The sequence below is a fragment of the Aythya ferina genome (assembly GCF_964211825.1).
Source record: "Aythya ferina genome assembly, contig: HAP1_SCAFFOLD_36, whole genome shotgun sequence".
NCBI lineage: Eukaryota > Metazoa > Chordata > Aves > Anseriformes > Anatidae > Aythya > Aythya ferina.
In genome coordinates this window covers 903,652-925,454 of record NW_028181462.1, presented here as the reverse complement: position 1 = coordinate 925,454, position 21,803 = coordinate 903,652, and the positions used below count along the sequence as shown (strand labels likewise).

The 21,803-nt window shown below is 49.7% G+C and overlaps 1 pseudogene across 1 annotated transcript; it reads left to right on the top strand.

Moving 5' to 3' along the window:
• Positions 1-1,250: 1,250 nt before the first annotated feature.
• LOC311428202 (olfactory receptor 14C36-like) lies at positions 1,251-15,180 on the top strand (annotated as a pseudogene). The gene is made up of 4 exons: positions 1,251-2,142; positions 12,120-12,253; positions 14,928-15,012; positions 15,139-15,180. The product of its transcript is annotated as an olfactory receptor 14C36-like (transcript).
• Positions 15,181-21,803: the final 6,623 nt, after the last annotated feature.

Genomic DNA, 21,803 nt, shown 5'->3' with positions numbered 1-21,803 from the left:
ATTGCCCTCAAACAAAGAAAGGTCATGGCACCTGCACAGGAGAGCATAATGCATGCTATCCAGGTTTAGCAGGGAACACTGCTTGGGGAAACTGGTTGGGCATTGGTCAGTGTGTGATGAGCAATTGCACTGTGCATCACTTGCTTTATACATGTCATTATAATAATAATAAAATGCATTATTATTTATTAATATTGTTACTGGTATTCTTATATCTTCATTTTTTGTCCTTTTAAACCATCTATATTTCAACAAATAAGCTTCTGAACAATGGGTGTGAGCTAACAGCTCAGAGGTGTTTCAGTGTCCAACAGGTTAAAGGACAACATGTTTGACAACCACAGTCTAAAAGCACAAATCACCCTTGTAAACGTCATCTCCCCTGTGTTCAGAGGACAGACAGTGATGAATTCGGTATGCTTCCGACACCACACCCCAGCAGAGACCCTGCTGCCTTTGGGAGCTGTCAGACCTGAGGCTTTGGGGACAACTCGAGGGAGCCCAAGGGCACAGAGCAAGAGATGCCATGGTCGGGTGCTGTGCTGCTGAGCTGGGCAGGGCTCCTGGGCCGAAGGGGAGCTCCTGGCAAACAGGCAGCACTGCAGAGAGACAGCTGTGCCCAGGAGCAGCTCCTCTGCACAGCGCAGCAGGGCTGGGGGCTCTGACCGCAGCTGGCATGGGGAGAGGAGAGGGAGGAGAGAGGGCTTGGAGGCAGTGAGGAGCACAACAACAGAGGGCAGCGTGTGGCAGGACACATCTGCAGGCTATTGACACCGTGAGGCTTTGGCAGCAGGGCAACGCAGGTAGGGTTGCTAGAGGGGTCTTCTACAGCTGGCACATCCGATGCCTGATAGCATCTGTCAGGATGGTTCAATCTGTTTCTCCAGTGAGAAGTTGAATATGTTGTAGGGAATTACATTTATAAGGTGTCATTTCCAGAAGAAGATTGAGGCTTGGTTTATCTGAAGGAGAAGACTTTATTTGGTTCTGTGTTTTCCCATTCCTGAATTGCAGGGGAGGCAAGTTTGATGGTAATGTGTTGTCAGGATTGTACAGGAGACTGAGAATCCCAGAGCATTGCACAGAGAGCTCAGAATGGAAGCAATGAGATTCATAAAGGTTCTCCTGCAATGAGAGACGATCGTCTGGGGGATGTTCTAAGACATGGAATAGGTTTTCCTTATTGAAGTCCGTTCTAACTTTGCTCTGCATTCTCCTCTTCAACAGACAACTGTGTTCAATGTCAGAAAATGCTGAACAGCAGCTCTGTGAGTGAGTTCCTCCTGCTGGCATTTGCAGACACGCGCGAGCTGCAGCTCCTGCACTTCGCGCTCTTCCTGGGCATCTACCTGGCTGCCCTCCTGGGCAGTGGCCTCATCCTCACGGCTGTAGCCTGAGACCACCGCCTCCACACCCCCATGTACCTCTTCCTCCTCAACCTCGCCCTCCTCGACCTGGGCTGCATCTCCACCACAGTCCCCAAAGCCATGGCCAATTCCCTCTTGGACACCAGGACCATCTCCTATCAAGGCTGTGTTGCACAGGTCTTTCTCTTTGCCTTCCTGGCAGGTGTGGAGTTTTCTATCCTCACTGTCATGGCCTACGACCGCTACATTGCCATCTGCAAGCCCCTGCACTACGGGAGCCTCGTGGGCAGCAGAGCTTGTGCCACCATGGCAGCAGCTGCCTGGGGCAGTGGCTTTCTCAATGCTGTCCTGCACACAGCCAACACATTTTCCCTGCCCCTCTGCCATGGCAATGCAGTGGACCAGTTCTTCTGTGAGATCCCCCAGATCCTCAAGCTCTCCTGCTCAGATGCCTACCTCAAGGAAGTTGGGGCACTTGTCTTTACTCTTTCTTTAGTATTTCTGTTTTGTTTACATTGTGGTCTCCTATGTGCAGATCTTCAGGGCTGTGCTGAGGATGCCCTCTGAGCAGGGCCGGCACAAAGCCTTTTCCACATGCCTCCCTCACTTGGCCGTGGTCTCCCTGATGGTCATCACTGCAACAGTTGCCCACCTAAAGCCCCCGTCCATCTCTTCCCCATCCCTAGACCTGGTGTTGTCATTTCTGTACTCAGTGGTGCCTCCAGCAGTGAATCCTCTCATTTACAGCATGAAAAAGAAGGAGCTCAAGGGTGCAGTGAGTAAACTCTTTTTCTACATGCCTCTTAAGTATCAAGAATGTCTTCAATATCTTTGATTTTGATTTAATATTATTCTTGGCCTTCTTCCTGTTAATTCATTTACTTACTTTGACAGTATCATCTAAACTACTTATAGAACTAGGTTTCCAGTGTACAAATAGGGAATAAAGAAGCCATGAGAACTTTACTGATCTCAACTTTCCTTTCTTTCACCTCTGTACCCAGGGGTGCAGTCCCAGCTCAGGGGCAAGAACCCAGCTGCCACTGGGAGGAGCAGCCCTGGTGGCTCTCAGGGCTGCCCTTCACTGCTCGCTGAGCTCTGACCTATCTGCTGCCTTGATAGAACCATAGAAAAAGACCTCCAAGTTCATCCCATCCAATGACTGTCCTTCTAATCATGTCACACACAAAACCATATTGCTAAACACCATGAGGTGGGTTTGCTTCCCTGCCTGCCCAGCACAGCCCTGGGCACCACTAACCCCTAGCTCTGCAGAGGAGCTCCTCTGGTTGTCCCGTCAGAGATTTCAACTTTTGCCTGAAGTCGTCCTTCAGGGCAGCTTTCAGTTTTCTACACGGAGGTGGCCCCTGCCTCCAAGATGTCTGGGGGGGCACCTGAGGCTTGAGAAACATTACCCTGGATCCGTAGAAGCCATTCCAGAACCAATACATGTAAGCAGGAAGCTCACTTTTGTGGTGGTGAAGAGCTGCTGGGCACATTGCGCAGGGTGCTTCTATGGACCTTTGTGCCCTTTGCCCTCCTGACTACAACACCGCTTCTGTCTCAGGAATGGAGGAGCCAACAGAGCTGAGACAGAGATCATGAACTGTGAGATCATGAATGCCATCAGATAGCTGCTCCTTAGAAGACAACTGATATGGGCAGTTCATGAGAAGCCTGGTCAGGATGTGAGATGTGAGATTTGGGGAGGGAACAAGGGCTTGACAAGAAGAAATTAACAATTTTGAAGAGGTAAGAGGGTTCACGTAATGTTCATTCTGCTGTAACACTGACTTAAACAGTCATGTAAAGCCCTTCCCCTATTTTAACTAGTAACCTTAATCCCCAAGCCTAAATGCTACTCCACACCCTGACCGGAATTCACTACTCTAATGCCTGACCTCAAAGAATCCCTTGAAGTCAAAACTCAGCCCCTTACCTTTACACTTGCTGTCTTGCTCAGCCTGATCCCTTCCCTTTACAACAGCATTAAAATGCTCTATTTAATCCTAGATAACTTCTTAACAGTGTGAAGAAAACCCTAAAGCGCAAAGTTTGCCCATAGCCTAACCACAGACCTGACGCCCTAAGCAGAACACCAAACCCTTCCACTAAGCATTTGCTTAATCTCTAACCCAAAGCCCCTGTTCTTGTGCAGTAACCTCCTCATGTTAAACCCTCTCCTAAACCTTAACTCTGAGATCATGAAAGCCATCAGAAAGCTGATCCCAGTGAGATGACTGATATGGGGAGGTCAGGAGAAGCATGGATAGGAGAGATGTGAGATTTGGGGGAGGGAATAGGGGCTTGACCAGCAGAAATTTGGGATTTTGTACAGGTAAGAGGGTTCAGGTTATGCTGATGCTGCTGTAATACTGACTTAAAAGAGTCATATTAGGCCCTTCCCCTCTTTCAACCAGTAACCTTAATTCATAAATATAAATGCTACCCCACACCCTGACAGGAATCTACTACTCTTATGCCTGACTTCAAAGTATGTACTGAAGCCAAAACTCAGCCCATAGCCTCTTGCCCTTACCTTTACTCTGTTGCTTACCTTGATCCCTGCCCTTAACACTAGCTTGTAATTGCTCTATTTAACCCTAGATTTCTAGGCAGACCTAAACAAAACCCTGAAACACAAAACCTACACATCCCCTAACCACAGACCTGACACCCCAAGCAGAACCTCAAACCTGCCCACAAAACCTCTGATTAAACTCTAACTCAGAAAGGTGAGCCCTAGTCCCTAATCCCAAAAGTAAACATAAACCAGACAAAGCCCTCGTTCCTCTGCATTAACCTCCTCACCTTCAGACCCTCTCCTAACACTTAACTTTGGTCGCTTTGACCCTTGGGGCACGACAAGAATTGTGAGATTTCTCTAAAGTCTCATGGCATTCAAAGATGGATGTGAGGGGCCATGGATCTGATCAGCTTGTGGGACACAAGGAGGAGATGGGTGGGAATGCTCTGATGAGCTCAGCTCTGCCTCAGGATCTCCTGCCCCAGCAGGAGGAATGTGACTGTGGCAGGGACTGTGAGGTCACTTCTGTCTCTGCATTTCATAAGGCATTAGCAGGAATGTGTCACGGAAAGGGACTGTGAGGTCACTTCTGTCTGTAGGTGGTAGGTCACCCTTGACTTCTCCCTGGGATCTGCACTTTTGGGCAGACATCTGCCAGTGGCCCTGCTAGGCCAGCAGAAGGCACCTGCTTGGCATGCTGACTGTGGGATCCCCTCTACCTCCAGACCCAGAAGGACCCAGACAGAAAGAAGGCCCCAACATGGGTTGTCCTGTCCCTTCTGCTTGAGTCCATGACTGCACAGCAGGAGGCACAAGGCTTGGGTGTGTCTAGCCAAGAAGCTGCAAGGCCAGCAGCAGGCCCACGGCTTGGAAGCTGCTGCTGAGGTGACTTCTGTCTGGTTGGCTGATAGGCTGCAAGGAGTGTGATGGGTTGGGATGCCTTCTAGGAATGGTTCCATCCTGACGGAGCTTCCATTAGTAGTAGGAAAGAGCAGGAGAGAAAGACTTCCAGGGAGTGTACCTTGGAAGTTACACATTGGCCATGATGAGGAAGAAATGTCCCTCAAAGGGCTGAGCTGTGGTGCCAGAGGTCACCCTCTGATCAGACCATGGCTTTGTGTTTCAAGGAACAGTTGGTGAGTGTTGATGATACATGGGTGAAATCAAGGGATGAGAGCAAGGTGGTGAACTGAGAAGGGGGTTCTGCAGACTCCAGGAAATAGGGCAAAGTGTGGGACAGCATAGGACAGCTTGCAGAGGAGAAGGCAGAAGGTGCTGGCGAGTTTCTTCGTTAAAATGAAGAAACTCCTAACATCTCTTCCATAGTTTTCTTCTAACCTTCATGCTTTGTGCAGCTAATCGCAGAACATGCATGGTGTATTTAAGGAAGAAGATTTCAAAAAGCACCTAATAGAAATATTTTCTCTTTAAAGGGTGAATTTTGCTGCATTTCAGTTTTGAGCATCATTCTCCTATTGCTGTTCATCCAGGGTGACTTCTTTGGAGACCTCCATCAGGAGGAAAAGCAGAGTCTGGAGGTCTGACACCTCCAGGGCCAGCAGTGGTCTTTGTCCCTGTAAGTGCAGCCCAACCCAGCACATGAAACCCTTTCTAAGACAAGTCAGTTGTATTTTGGGAACAAAATAAATAATAAATTAAATTAAATTAAATTAAATTAAATTAAATTAAAATAAAATAAAATAAAATAAAATAAAATAAAATAAAATAATAAAATAAAATAAAATAAAATAAAATAAAATAAAATAAAATAAAATAAAATAAAATAAAATAAAATAAAATAAATAATAAAATTGAAATAACCGTTGGAATCTGAGAAATTCAGCTTAAATCTTAGTAGACACTTGGACATACATGGTGTCTCTTGGGTCTTCTATGGAAACCTCAGGAAGAAGAGTAAAGAAAATATTTCTTCAAGTGGCTGTAGTTGTACCCATGAGCTAGGCCTCTTTTGGGAAATTGTCCCCTTCCAGTCACAGAAAGCTAAACTGAGTAATGTGAAAAGACCTGCCCAGTCAATATAGTAGGGCAAAGTCATGCTTCCAGTGCTATAGATGCAGAAGGCAAAAAGAATTGTATTGTGCCTTACACTACTGAAGGAAATGTAAACCAGGTCATGTATCTTTACCTTAGTACTGACAAGTCCATCACTAAACCATGCTACCAAGTTCTACAGCTACACCTTGGCTCTCCAGTCAATGAACCCTGTACTTCGTCCCCCTGTACTCGGCTCTGGTGAGGCCGCACCTCGAGTACTGTGTTCAGTTTTGGGCCCCTCGCTACAAGAAGGACATCGAGGTGCTTGAGTGGGTCCAGAGAAGGGCAATGAAGTTGGTGAGGGGCCTGGAGAACAAGTCTTACGAGGAGTGGCTGAAGGAGCTGGGCTTGTTCAGCCTGGAGAAAAGGAGGTTCAGGGGCAACCTTATCTCTCTCTACAGGTACCTTAAAGGAGGCTGTACTGAGGTGGGGGTTGGTCTATTCTCCCACGTGCCTGGTGACAGGACGAGGGGGAATGGGCTAAAGTTGCACCAGGGGAGTTTTAGGTTGGATTTTAGGAAGAACTTCTTTACTGAAAGGGTTGTTAGACATTGGAACAAGCTGCCCAGGGAAGTGGTGGAGTCACCATACCCGGAAGTCTTCAAAAGACGTTTAGATGTAGAGCTTTGGGACATGGTTTAGTGGGGACTGTTAGGGTTAGGTCAGAGGTTGGACTCGATGATCTTGAGGTCTCTTCCAACCTAGAAATTCTGTGATTCTGTGATTCTGTGATTCAGATGTGAGCAGGCAAGGGGAGGCCAGGAAGCGCATTCCAAGAGCGCTCCTGCCAGCAGAGACAAGGCCGGGGCTGGGGCCAAGGGGAGAGGCAGACCCAGGGCAGGGGGCTGCAAGGGCCATGCTGAGCTCCCTGCCCCTGCAGCAGCCGCACTGGCCCTCAGCAGATCTGCTCGCGGGCACACACGGGGAGGTGTTGGCATGCATCAGAGAGCAACAAGGAGGGCACTAGAGATGGCCAGGGCGAGGTGGTTGGCAGACCCCCATGCAGGGGCTGGTTGGGGGTCCCCTCTGCTGCAGACACTGCATGAAGTATGGCAGGAGGAGGGCAGGCAGGGCTCGTGGTCATGGGGCCGATCCTGGCCCTGGACGCTCCATGAGCGCCTTGCAGCTCCTGACAGGCTGCAGTGAGGTGCCCCTCAGCCTTCCCTCCTGTGCTCCCAGGGCACATGGCTGCCTCCTCCCAGCTCACTGCCCACCAAGAACGTCCGACAGGGCTGCTTCCCAAATTGGGTCTTGCCCGGTGATAGTCCCCTGCAGGGGCAGAAAATGGCCCTTGTCTTCATAGCTATTCATGGCATTCCTTTTGGTACATGCTATTCTTATCCTTAATCGGTTTTACTGAATACAGAGGCCTAGGAGAACTTTTTGGTACAGAGTAATGTAGAAAAAAACATCGAGTCCTTCAGCCACATCTCTGCTTTTCCCCCACACTGCAACTGGTTTCTTCATTCCACAACCTCTGCTGTACCTGAAGAGAAATTATGAGAAAGAAGAGTCACAGAAAATGACTACCTGCTGGTTATTTTATTTGGTTAATTACCAAGATCTTACCAGCGCCTGTAAATGAGGTCTTTGGGTTAAAAAACAAGAAAGACAACAACAACAGAAGGTCAAAGAAGTGAGATGGAGAAAAATGTTTTTATTGGACTAGTATTGCAAAGAATGAAAAGCAATTTTGAAATACATGAACAAAGGTGTTTCTGCCTTGTCTGGGCTTATGTGAGGAAGATGTGCAGGTACCTCATTGATGGGGAAATACTGTAGATTAGAATAACATCCTCAGTGCCTCCTTTAGCTCCTTGTTCCTCATGCTGTAGATGAGGGTTTCACTGCTGGAGACAACACCGAGTATAGAACTGAAACCACCAGGCCCAGGAATAGAGAGGTGTTGGAGGGAGGCTTCAGGTAGGCAACCATGGCAGTGATGCTATGCAGGGAGACCACGGCCAAGTAAGGGAGGCATGTGGCCAGGTGAGGGAGGGCTTTGTGCTGGCCCTGCTCAGAGGACTTCCTCAGCACAGCCCTGAGAACCTGCACATAGGACAGAGCAATGGAAACAAAACATCTAAATGCTAAACAGACACTGAACGCAAGTACCCCAACTTCCCTGAGGTAGGGATCTGAGCAGGAGAGCTTGAGTTGAGCTTTGAGGAGACCCTGAGGAGAGCTTTGACTCAAATCAGAACACTTTGACATGAAACAGCGCATCTTTACACTTGCTGATTGCTCTTCTCAGCACTCCTCTAAACCTAATCCAAAACATAGCACCCTTCCACCTACTAGGAGGAAAATGAACTCTGTCCTAACTGAAACCAGGACAAGGGTGCACTCTATTCCATCATCCAGGTCATTGACAAATAAGTTGAACAGGACTGGACTCAGTGTAGGTCCCTGGGAGACACTGCTGGCTGCAGGCCTTCAACTAGACTCTGTTGCACTAAGCACGACCCTCTGAACTCTGCCAGCCAGCCAGCTCACAACCCACCTCACCGACCACTCCTCCACCTCATACTTTGTGAGCTTGCCTATGAGGATGTTATAGGAGACAGTGCTGAAAGCCTTGCTGAAGTCAAAGTAGACAACATGTGCTGCTCTCCCCTCACTCACTCAGCTAGTCATTCCATCATAGAAGCCTGTCAAGTTGGTGAAGCATGGTTTCCCTTGATGAACCCATGCTGACTACTCCTGATCACCTTCTTCTCTTCCACATGCTGGAGATGACCTCCAGGATGAGCTGTTCCATTGCCTTTCCAGGGACGGAGGTGAGGCTGACGGGCCTGTAGTTGCCTCCCTTTTTGCCCTTGTTGAAGAGCGGTATGACATGAGATTTCTTCCAGTCTTCAGGCAACTCTCCTGTTCTCCATGACATTTCAAAAATGATGGGCCAGCAGTAACATCTGCCAGCTCCCTCAGAACTCATGGATGTACTCATTAGGCCTCATGGATTTGTGGCTGTCAAGTTTGCCTAAGAGATCTCTGACCTGATCCTCTTCAACCAACGGAGAGTCCTCGTTTCTACAGATTTCCTCCCTTGTTCCTAATGCCAGAGATTCCGGAGGGCTGCTCTTAGCAGTGAAGACTGAAGCGAAGAAGGCATTCAGTAATTCTGCCTTCTCTATATCATTTGTCACGATGGCACCAAACACATTAAGGAGTGGGCCCACATTTTCCTTCGTCTTCCTTCTGCTCTTGATGTATTTGAAAAAGACCTTTTCTCAGACAATGTCCCTATATTCTTCCCAAGTGACTTGTCCCCTTTTCCACTTTATGTGTACTTCCTTCTTCCATTTCAGTCATTCCAGGACCTCCTTGATCATCCTAGCAGGTCTCCTGCTCCCTTTGTCTGACATTTTGCTCACAGGAATACATAGCTCTTGAGCTTGGAGGATTTGGAGGTCAGTGCGCTATTGCTGCCGGTGCACCGTTGTGGCAGACATCAGCACCTGCTCTTCGGCTCTCAGCAACCCCACAACAGAAGGGTCCTGTGCGAGACCAGGCAAGGTAGACAACTATTTGATGTTCGCTGCATTCAAGGCAGTTATGCCAACAGCCCTCTGGTATCCTTTTGTTTAGTTGTTTACCCTTGGGGAAAAAAAAAAAAAAAAGCCAGAAACACAGTCTGGAGGCATGTCAGTAGGGTTACCTTCCTCAAGAGCTATCATGACTGGCCCGAAAGAAAGAAGGGGAAGGTGCCATGCCTTGTTCCCTCCACCAAGTGGACTCATGAGTGTCATAGCAGTTGCACCTCAAATAGTATTTATTGGTGCAGATTTAGGGAAAGCATCACAAGCCCATATTTTCTTTCCTAGTGGTAACTTAGTAGTTTCTTGCAATATGTAGTTGTTTTACAAATAAGAATTTGTAGCAATTTGTAATACAGACATTTACGAAAACAGAACAACGAGGTGTCCAGACATTCATGAAAAGAGCAAGGAGGTGTCCTTGTGTACTATGGAATCCTACCAACTACCATGGGCAAGCTGACTCTCCTAGGTCCTGATCGTTGATACTTTGATGCCCTTGGAGAGGTCCTCAAAGCTGCAGGAGCAACCACGTACATGGGGCTTGGAGACATCCCTTTGCTGCAGAGAACAGATTCAACCACAGGGGCTGGACCATTCAGATACCGGAGTGACAAGAAACAGGCTTTTTTTCTGCTCAGGTCTGCTGCCCCGTCACAAACACCCAGGCCTGTGGCTCATCTCCCTGTGGAGGATGAGGAATCAAAGCTCTGCTGGTGCCCAACTAAGAGAGAAATACTCCACATGTTGAAGGGCAGGGCTGGCGGGGAGGTGGCACAGGACAGGCACTCACTTCTTTCTCTTAATCCCCACCCAGGGAGCCTTTGGACCACATGTCAGTGCCCATACTGCCCACAGGTGCCTGCAGTCTTGTATCCTCAACATCCATCTTCTGTATGTAACATTTTTACTTTTTTTTTTTTCTTTTTTTTTTTTTTTCCTCGCAATTTGGGGACAGCAGTGGTTGACCTGGTACCTGACAGTGAAAGGCTGTGTCTCGCACTGTTGTGGTTTAACCCAGGCAGCAGCTAAACACCACACAGCCATTCAGTCACCCTCCCCGCTCCCTCTCTGGGATGGGGGAGAGAAACAGGAAAGTGAAGCCTGTGGGTATGTGTCCTGGTTTCAGTTAGAACAGAATTAATTTTCTTCCTAGTAGCTGGTGGAATGCTGTGTTTTGGCTTAGGATGAGAAGAGTGCTGATAACACCCCGATGTTTTAATTGTTGCAGAGCAGTGCTTATACCAAGCCAAGGACATCTCAGCCTTTTGCTGTGTCCTGCCAACAGGCAGGCTGGGGGTGCAGTAAGAGCTGGGAGGGGACAGACCCAGGACAGGTGACCCAAACTAGCCAAAGGGGTATTCCATACCATCTGACATCATGCTAAACAATAGATAGGTGTGGCTAGCCGGGGGGAAGGGGCCGGACTGCTCGGGGTTAGGCTGGGCATCGGTCAGCGGGTGGTGAGCAATTGCATTGTGCATCACTTGTTTGTACATATTATTATTATTTTCCTATTATCACCATTGTATTATTATTATTGTTATTATTATTTTGTTATTATTATTTTCCTGTCTTATTAAACTGTCTTTATCTCAACACACGGGCTTCACTTTCCATTTCTCTACCCCGTCCCAGAGAGGGAGGGGGGAGGGTGAGCGAATGGCTGCGTGGTATTTAGCAGCCAGCCGGGTTAAACCACGACAGTATGGAATACCTCTTTGGGCAGTTTGGGTCAGCTGTCCTGGGTCTGCTCCCTCCCAGCTCCTGCTGCACCCCCAGCCTGCCCACTGGCAAGACAGAGCGAGAAGCTGAAAAGTCCTTGGCTTGGTGTAAGCACTGCTCTGCAACAATTAAAACATCAGTGTGTTATCAACATTATTCTCATCTTAAATCCCAAACACACCACCCTACCAGTTACTAGGAGGAAAATTAACTCTATCCTAGCTGAAACCAGCACAAGTGAGCAGCTCCTTGGGTATATTACTGATACCCTCTTTGCAAGAAGCAGAGATGTGGCAGAGATGCCACTGCAGAGACAACAGGACTTTCACCAAGGTACATGAGACCTAAGGGCTTAGTCAAGTACAAGAGCTCAAGAGAACAATGTGGAAGCCAAAAGAGAGCAGCAGTCAAAAGGCCACATCCTGCTGCTGGCCATGGCCATGGCTCCAGGGAAGCAGCAGCCCCGACCCGAAGGCAGCAGAGAGGCAGAGCCCAGAGGGCAGTGAGGGGCAGTCTCAAGGTCCACTAGGGCTTCTCCTTTGTGTGGCAGCAGCTCCAGAGGAGATGGGAAGAGATAGCATCTGAGACCAATGAAGTTTTTGTGGATTCTTTATTCTCCTTATCCACACAGGAAGCCAAGTTCTGTAGGTATATAGGATGATTGGGTGAAAGTAAATAAATTAAAAATATAATAGACAGAATGCCACCAATAGAATTCAATCAAAATCACAATTTTAAGAGATAATATTAATAATAATAAAAGAATTGAGAGCTAGTGTACCAAGAGATTGTTCAGGTATCCTAAGCATCTGTTTAATATTATAGGCACACTATTGATGCCAAAGAAGCATATATCCAATGAGTTTCAACAAGGCGTCCTTGAGCTCCTGTTTCCTCATGCTGTAGATGATGGGGTTCATTGCTGGAGGCAACACGGAGTACAGAAATGACACCACCGTCTCCAGGAATGGGGAAGAGATGGAAGGGGGCTTCAGGAAGGCAACCAAAGCAGTGCTGAGAGTCAGAGAGACCACAGCTAGGTGAGGGAGGCATGTGGAAAAGGCTTTGTGCCTACCCTGCTCAGAGGGCATCCTCAGCACAGCCCTGAAGATCTGCACATAAGAAAATGAAATGAAAACAAAACACGCAAATGCTAAACAGAAACTAACTAGAAGAAGTGCAACCTCCCTGAGGTAGGCATCTGAGCAGGAGAGCTTGAGGATCTGGGGCATTTCACAGAAGAACTGGTCTACAGCATTGCCTTGGCAGAGGGGAAGGGAAAATGTACCGACTGTGTGCAGGACAGCAATGAGAAAGCCACTGCCCCAGGCAGCTGCTGCCATCTGGGCACAAGCTCTGCTGCCCAGAAGGCTCCCGTAGTGCAGGGGCTTGCAGATGGCAACATAGTGGTCATAGGCCATGACAGTGAGAAGGGAATACTCTGCTCCAATCAAGAAAACAAAAAAGAAGACCTGTGCAGCACACCCTTGATAGGAGATGGTCCTGGTGTCCCAGAGGGAATTGGCCATGGCTTTGGGGACTGTGGTGGAGATGCAGCCCAGGTCGAGAAGGGCGAGGTTGAGGAGGAAGAAGTACATGGGGGTGTGCAGGAGGTGGTCACAGGCTACGGCAGTGAGGATGAGGCCGTTGCCCAGGAGGGCAGCCAGGTAGATGCCCAGGAAGAGCGTGAAGTGCAGGAGCTGCAGCTCAAGCATGTCTGCGAATACCAGCAGGAGGAACTCAGTCACAGTGCTGCTGTTGGGCATTTGCTGGTTCTGGACATGGACACTGCCAAATGAGAAAAAATTAAAATAAATTTTTACAAGTAATGTCTCTGAACAAAATTGAGATAATTCCCAATTAAAGCCTTGCATTCCCTGTTTCCAAGAGGATCTTTGTCTATATCCCTGTCTGGATTCCTGCTTTGTGCTTGCTGAGTGTCTTGTCCACTGTAGCCTCCTATGTCCATCAGCTCCCAGTGAGCCTGCTCTGCTCCATTTGATGTTCCAGAGGGAAGGTTCCTGGGAAGTGGCTCCCTCTGTTGATTGAGGGGTGTTTGGCTGTGCGACTCTGTGTGCATCTTCCCTGTTCAATACCCAGGAGACAAAACCAGCAGGTGGATCGTGCGTTTCTGGCCGGAGAGAACAGGAGGCATCTCCTCCTGCTTCACCCACCATGCACAGCACTCCCTGTCAGAATCAGACACAACCAGCTGCCACGCTGGGCAAGGGAAAGAAGCAGGAACGGGCAGGTAGGGCAGACACAACCTAGTGTAGAGGCTGTGGTGTTGGTAAGGTAGAGTCTGTCCTCACAGCCCTGTGCCATCTGGCTGGCACAGACAGCAGAGGGACATGAGCTCTAGAGTGGAAGAAGCATTTGGAATATGCTCCTTGTCATATGGTAGGAATTTGGAGGTAAGATCTCTGTGGAGCCAGGAGTTGGACTCAATGATCCTTGTGGGTCCCTTCCAACTCAGGATATTCTATGATTCTGTGATTCTGTGCTTTCTTCCATGGAGGAAGGTGGAGGGGGCCTGCAGCAAATGAGACTACTTACACAGAGATTTAGAGTTCAGACACCCCATATTCTCAGCCCCCCATATTGTACAAGACATGACAGAAGCTCTGAGGGGAAGAGAGGAGACCAGGGGGTGCTGCAAAAAAGGTGCCTGCACTGCAGGGGAGGCAGGGAGGGAGCAGCTCCCTCTCACTGCCTGCCCATGTCCCTGCTGCCTGCAGCTACCCTGCATCACCTTCTCCTCCACACCGCACAAGCCACGAGAGACATCCTGAAAACTCCTGGCCAGGCAGAGACACCCCGCATCCAGGAGCCCCTTCCAGAAACCTCGCCTGCACTGTCCTGCAGCCAGAGACTTACCGTGGGCAGAGCTGTGAAGGTTTCTCCTGCACTGAGCTCTCCTCTGCCTGCACCCTCCAGGCTGCCTGGAATCCCTTTCTGCCTGGGTGCCTGCAGTCAGAGCCACCAGCCCTGCTGTGCTGTGCAGAGGAGCTGCTCCTGGGCACAGCTGTCTCTCTGCACCAGGGCCCTCTTGCCACGAGCTCTCTCAGCAGCACAGGCCCAGCCCAAGGCATTGCAATCACCCCTCTGGGGGTTTCCTGATGAGCCCACAATCTTCAGGCACGGAGAGCAAGTTGAACAAACCTCTCCAGAAGTCCAAGTCACATTCAAGTTTCCTGCAGTGTCCCCCTGAGGGCCAGCACTGACACAGCCTCCCTTGGAGCTCGTTAGGGCAGAACATTGTAGGCAGTGAGGACAAGGAGACAAAAGCAATGTGAAGGTGACACTGAGGTGTAGACAAAGTGGATGCGTGTCACGAAGCACGAGGGCCAGGCCTTGACCTCCAGCCCCTGAGAAGGGAGATCCTTTCCCTTCACACACTGCTCAGGGCTCTTCCTGGGGCACTAGGAGATGGGGATGTGCATTGCCAAGTGCAGGAGAATGGTACGACCCCTGCCTAGTTCATGGGTGGAGGTAAGGAGGCAATGAGGCCCTGGTGCTTTAACGATAATCTGTGTCCTCATAGGCCTCAGTGGCAGAGAGAACAGGCATAGGCACAAAGACCTGGGTACTGTTGGGACCTTCAGCCTTTCCATAGCCCTCTATCCTGTCTACACTGGGCTGTTCGAAGGACTCCCTCACCTGAACATCTTTCCCTGCTGGCTGCAGACCCTTGTCTGTGTGGTGTCATACCAGGTCTGAGCTGAATTTGATAACTCAGATCTCCTTGGTGGCCATGCTTCTCGTAAGGCAGCTCTGTAGGATGCTGACCTGGTTCCTGGTGAGCAGGCACCACTTCTAATATGGCATCCCTCGTGGTGCCCAGGCCCTCCTCCTCCTGGACACTACTCACTCAGCATGGTCCCGGTTTGCCCTGATGTGTGGGGTTCCTCTTCCTCTGGTGCAGGACTGGGCTCTGATCCTTGTAAATGCCAAGAGGTTCCTGTAGGCAAAATCCTGCAGTTTCTCAAGCTCCCCCCACACTGATGCTCGATTCTGTCAGCTGTTCATGTCTGCAACAAGACAGCAGCATCAGGAGTTGCAGGAAAGTTTGGATAACACAGGAGTAACCAGATGAATGGAATTGCTGCACAGAGTCACAGAAGGGTAGGGAATGGAAGGCTGACAGGTTCCACCGTTTCCCTGCTTCCTCTTCATGCATGCTGTCAGTTTGTCTGGAGCTGTGTCCTGAATGTTCTGGGGCTGTGCAGGTCAAAGTTAGAAGGATCAAAGCCCAGCTGGAGCTCAATCCGGCTATGACTGTCAAAGACAATAAAAAACTGTTTATATAAATACTTTAAATAAAGGAGGATTAAGGAGAATCATCATCATTTATTAGATGTGGGACAAATCTTGTGATGATCTAGAGATACGGTAATGGCTGAGGTACTTAATGTCTTCTTTGCCTCAGGCTCTAGCAGCAAGACCAGTTGTTCCCCTAGACATTTCTTCCTCCTTGTGGCCAGTGCCAACCTTCCAGGGCAGAGTTTGTGGTAGTTTTTTTTTTCTCTCCTGCTCTTTTCTACTATCAAAGAAAGCTCCATCAGGGTGGAAACCACTCCTGAAGTAGGTATCCCAACCCAGCAGGCTCCGTGCGGCCTGGCAGCCAACAAGACAGAAGTCACCTCACAAGCATCTTCCAAGCCATGGGCCTGCTGCTGGCCTTGCAGCTTCTTGGCTAGACACAGCCAAGCCTTGTGCCTGCTGCTGTTCATTCCTGGACTCAAGCAGAAGGGACAGGACAACCCATGTTGGGGCCTTCTTTCTGTCTGGGTCCTCCTGGGTCTGGAGGCAGAGGGGATCCCACAGTCAGCATGCCAAGCAGGTGCCTTCTGCTGGCCTAGCAGGGCCACTGGCAGATGTCAGCCCAAAAGTGCAGATCCCAGGGAGAAGGCAAGGGTGACCTGCCAGCTACACATAGGAGTGACCTCACAGTCCCTTTCTGTGACACCTTCCTGCTGCTGCCCTATCCACTGCAGAGACAGAAGTGACCTCACATTCCCTGCCAAAGTCACATTCCTCCTGCTGCGGCAGCAGATTTTCAGACAGATCTGACCTCTCTAGTCCCTTAGAGACAAGGGCTCACTTTTCTAGATTAGAAATTTAGCAGATGGGCTGTTCTGCTTAGGGTGTCAGGTGTGTGGTTAGGTTATGGGCAAGCTTTGTGGAACAGTTTTTTGGTTTACATCTGCCTAGAAGTCTAGGTTTAATGGAGCATGTTTATGCTAGTGTTGAAGGCAGGGATTAGGGTGAGCACAAGAGTAAAGGCAAGGGCAAAGGACTATGGGCTGAGTTTAGCTTCATGGAATACTTTGACTTCAAGCATTAGAATAGGGGATTCCTGTCAGGGTGTTGGAGTAGCTTTTAGGTTTAGGGATTACTCTTTAAAACTCTTCAAAAGGGGTTTTCTTTAAAACTGGTTACTCTTTACAATTGGCTAACAGCCTTAAATCAATGTTTTAATTCTGTGTTAAATCAGCATCAACATTAGCTGAAGCCTCTTACCTCTATGAAATCGTTGTAAAGGTTCACTCACCATTCTCCCTCCCTCTCTAGAGATGTCCGGATCAGCCCCTGGCTTTGTGTTTCATGGATTACTGAGGGCAGATTGAGAGACATCAATCAAGGCAGGAAGGTGCTCAGAGCAAGGTGAGAGCAAGGTAGGGAAGCAAGGTGGGTATCTAAGTCCTGCAGGGAAACAGGTGCAGGCGTGACAGCATAGGACAGTCTGTGGTGATTATTGTCAAGGATCTTTTGCAAGATGCAAGCCCCGACAGAGCCAACAGCTTTGTGTGCTGGGCTCTGGCTCTTGTCTCTGTCAGTGATGCCTATGAGGAGACACGTCATCCTTACAGCAATAGGGCCTCAAGGCCTCCTCATCCCCCTTCAGGGGCCTGGGAGATGTCCTCCTGTAGCCTTGTACTTGGCATGCCCTTACCCACTGTGCACTGACCCAGGAAGAGTCCTAAACCCCGCTGGAGGGACAGGATCTCCCTTCCCAGAGGCTGGGGTCAGGACCCGACTGTTGGACTCCATGGGACACATCAAGGTTTCCTCAGCATCAGGGCCCTTTTTCCTAGGCCTTGGTCTCCCCTTCATCACTGCCAGCCCTTTTCTGCTCTAATAAGTCCATGGGGAGGCCTTGTCAGTAATGTCCCTCAGTGGGACCGTTAACACTGTGAGAGGCTTTGGAGTTTGCATCAGACTTGGACTACTTGAGAAGCTGCTTCAGCCACCAAGATAAAGCTCCTCTGCCAGGCACAGCATTGCTGGGGGCACTGCATGCAGCTGGCATGGGGAGAGGAGAGAAGGGGGAGAGAGGTTCAGGGCAGCCTGGGCAGGGGGAAGGCAGGGGAGAGCTGGCAGAGGGAGAAATCTTGCCAGCCACCTCCCCATGGTAAGTCTCTGGGTGCAGGGCAATGCTGCTGCACACCCTGCAGGACTCTCCTGGAGCTGGCCCAACCCTCAGCCGATGGGAGCTGTCAGGAGGATACTCAGTGTTGGAGTTGAAAGGCGTGCAGGGTTTGTGTGCTGCAGGGTCAGCGTGCAGGGCCTGAGGGCTCCCTTCTCTTGGGCCCGGCTGCAGGCTGTGCAGCTGGGGGTGCAGGCAGGAGTGCCCAGGGCTGTGGTGCAGAGCAGGGTCCCTGCTGTACCCCAGAGACTGTGTGTCGAGGCAGAGCCTCTGCTACCTGCCAGGCTCAGCACTCAGCCTGCCTGGGGAGCTGCCCAGGGGCTGCGGGGAGAAGCTGCGGGTGGAAGGAGCCCCCCTGGTACCGCAGGGCAGGACAGGGCAGGGTCCTGCTGCTGCCCAGAGCCTGCTGCCTGGGGCAGGCTGCTCACAGCCACACACCTCCCCAGGGCACTGCACTGCAGAACTGACCAGCAAGAGCTACCTGAGGGCAGTGCACTTTTTAGAATGTGCTTCATTTTCCTGCCCATGTGCTGAGGCAGAAGGATGGTAATGGAGTAGGAGCATCTGTAGTAGAGACTAAGGCTTCTTGAGCATTGCTGCTGCTCTGAGGCACCTCACACACCTCAGCATACAGATTGTACCAACACCAGCTTTGTTGTTTCTAAAGGAGTTTTTTGACCTTCTCCCATCCTGCCGACAGGGAGATGACCTTTCCCAGTGGACTTCTCAGATCACTCAGGGTTCCCATTTTCCTGTTGCTGTAGACCAGGACTGACTGCTGCAGAGCCCACAGCACAGCCCCCTGCTTCTTTTGGCACCCTCAGAACACCAAGCAGAAGTAAACCAAGCAACTGCAGAAAGTTCTTCCTGTGAAAGGAATGGGAAAGAATGTGATGTGTGTGACTGTTCTATGAGACATACAAAGTATTTTGGTCAGAGAAGTCCTTAAATTTTACAATGTCACTTCTTCTTTTGGAAAGACTAGCTTGCTTAGGGGCAATAAATGTGTAACAGCAGCTCCATCACTGAGTTCCTCCTGCTGGCATTCGCAGACACGCGCGAGCTACAGCTCCTGCACTTCGCGCTCTTCCTGGGCATCTACCTGGCTGCCCTCCTGGGCAACGGCCTCATCCTCACCGCCATAGCCTGCAACTACTGCCTGCACACTCCCATGTACTTCTTCCTCCTCAACCTCGCCCTCTTTGACCTGGGCTGCATCTCCACCACTCTTCCCAAAGCCATGGCCAATGCCCTCTGGGACACCAGGGGTATCTCCTATCAAGAATGTGCTGTACAGCTCTTCTTTCTATTCTTCTTGATTGGAGCAGAGTATTTCCTTCTCACTGTCATGGCCTACGACCTCTACATTGCCATCTGCAAGTCCCTGCACTACGGGAGCCTCCTGGGAAGCAGAGCTTGTGCCCAGATGGCAGCAGCTCCTTGGGGCAGTGGCTTTCTCCAAGCTGTGCTGCACATTGCTAATACATTTTCACTGCCTCTCTGCTGTGGCAATTCCCTCAACCAGTTCTTCGGTGAAATGCCCCAGATCCTCAAGCTCTCTTGCTCAGACTCTTACCTAAGGGAAGTTTAACTTACTACAGTTACTGCTTTTATATTTGTTTTTTTGTATGTTTGTTTTCATTGCTCTGTCCTATGTGCAGGTCTTCAGGGCCGTTCTGAGGATGCCCTCTGAGCAGGGCAGGCACAAAGCCTTTTCCACATGCCTCCCTCACCTGGCTGTGGTCTCCCTCTTTCTCAGCACAGTTATCTTTGCCCACCTGAAGCCCCCATCAATTTCCTCCCCTTCCCTGGATGTTGTTCTGGCATTTCTGTACTTGGTGGCGCTTCCAGTAGTGAACCCCCTCATCTACAGCATGAGGAACAAGGAGATCAAGGTTGCCATATGGAAAGTGATGACTGGGTGTTTTTCTTGAGCAATATATTGCCTGCCTTTTACTGTAAACCCCTTGTAATCTTACTCATGATAGGCAAAGCCAGTGGGTACTATGTTATTGTTTTGTTATTGTTTGTTTTTTTTTTTTTTTTTCTAAATCTTATTTTATCAAATATTTTCCTCAAAGAAATATAATTCTTCATTTTGCTTGAGTATTTAAACCAATTAAAATGACTTTTTGTCTTATATCCTTCCTCTGAGACGTTTTCTGTGGCTTCAGGGACAGTGTGCAGAGGTGGAGGGGAAAAGAGTTGTGGCAGTCCAGCCTGGGAACACCAGTGCTGGGTCCATGCAGAGCTGCTCTCCTGCCACTCACCGTCTCCTGCTGAGCCCTGTTGGTGGTTTAAGGCCTGGCTGCTCCTGTAGCTTGGTGCCAGTGCTGCTGTGAGGCTGTGCTGGGACTGCAGGCAGGGACAGGCAGTTAGCACATGAGTGACACAGCTGGCTTCCAGAACAGAATTTCCCTCCTAAAAGGGCCATGCCTGAAGGCTCACGTCATCTTTCAGAGTTGCCGTCACATCAGAACATGCTCAACGAGAGTCCCAAAGGTTCCCTGGGACATAGGATGTGCTGGGAGAAGAGCAGGGCCTGTCCAGGTGCAGGACAGACACAGGAACAGAAACCCTTTGCAGCTGCTGCTACCTGCAGGCACATCGTGCGCACATGGAGAGAGGAACAAGAGCGAGCACAAAGGCCATCAGCTATCCCTAGGGGTGTCATGAAGGCCAGTGGGGCACAGTGTCTTCAGGTCCCTTCTTCCTGAGAGTAACAACCATGGGGCATCTGCCTGAATAGCACAGAATAGTCCAGGTGGAAGGCACCTTCAGAGACTGTCTAGTCCAAAGTGCGAGACCTGAATGCAGCTCTGCAATGTGTTTCCTTGAACCGCCAAGGTCCCTGTGCCCATTCCTCATGCTGTGGGGCATCTCAGAGGAGGACAGAGCAGGGAGATGCACCCACCACAGGGCTGAGGTGCCTCCCAGCCTCTGGCAGTGGCTGCAGGAGCAAGAGGGACCCTGCAAGTGCTGCGGTGCGCTGTGTGTGTGTAAGGCAGGGACTGGTGTCTCTGAACAGCCCAGTGTGGATGAGCAGTGCACGAGGCCAGCTCAGATGTCGTCACCCCACAGAGCCCTGACACTTCTCTGTGCAGAACTCCAGTAATTACCCCCAGTGTTCCCATGAGATTTTTGTCACCCTCCTTGCACAGGTTCACTGCAAATGCCTCTCTCTGACTTATCACGCTACTCTGCCTTCTGGACTGGTGGTGACAGCCAACTGGTGGCTGTTGGTGACAGCCAACATGGCTTCACATAGGGCAGATTGTGCCTGACAAACCTGGTGGCCTTCTAGAGATGGTTCACGAATTATGGAGGCGGCAATAATTATATTCCATCAGAATTCAGTGTTATCCAATACAGCAAGGCAGTAACCTTAGACCAGCCCCCAGAATTAATGAACGGCATGACATGGAAGAGAGACAGTCAGTAATGTGCTATGCAACACAATTCTGAAAGCAAGCACAACAGACCCCAGATCAAAAAGATCAACATTGTGATCAGCAACTGTTAAACTGATCTAATGTTTATAACAATTTACTTTTAAAATGCTGTGGTGAGATCTGGCATCTCAACCTGTGTGCTCCACGCTAGGCACCAAGCAGACTTGCTGTGGTTTGACCCTGCAGGCAGCTCAGCACTATGAAGCTATTCATCCAATGGGATGGAGGAGAGAACTGGGAGGAAAAGAAATGTAAAGTTCATGGGTTGGGGTAAAGACAGTTTCAAAGGACACAAAAGGAAGACATTATTATTGTTCTTCTTAATGTTAATGTTAATGTTATAGACACTAATAGATTAATAATAACATTATTGTGTGCATATCAGAAGACAGGAAAGATGGTGGCGATTAACTGGAAAGAGTCAGACCAGAGCATGGCAGACATGCTATGGAATGAGGGGTGGATATTGTCCTAGTTTTGGCTGCAATAGAGCAAATTCTTCTTCCTAGTAGCTGGTACGGTGCTGTGTTTCATATTTACAGAGTCACAAAATAGTTTGGGTATAAAGGGACCTTACGGCTCACATAATTCCAACTCAGCTGCCATGGGCAGAGACACCTTCCACTAGACCAGCTTGTTCAAAGCCCCGTCCAACCTGGCCTTGAACACTTCCAGAGATGGGGCATCCACAACTTCTCTGGGCAGCCT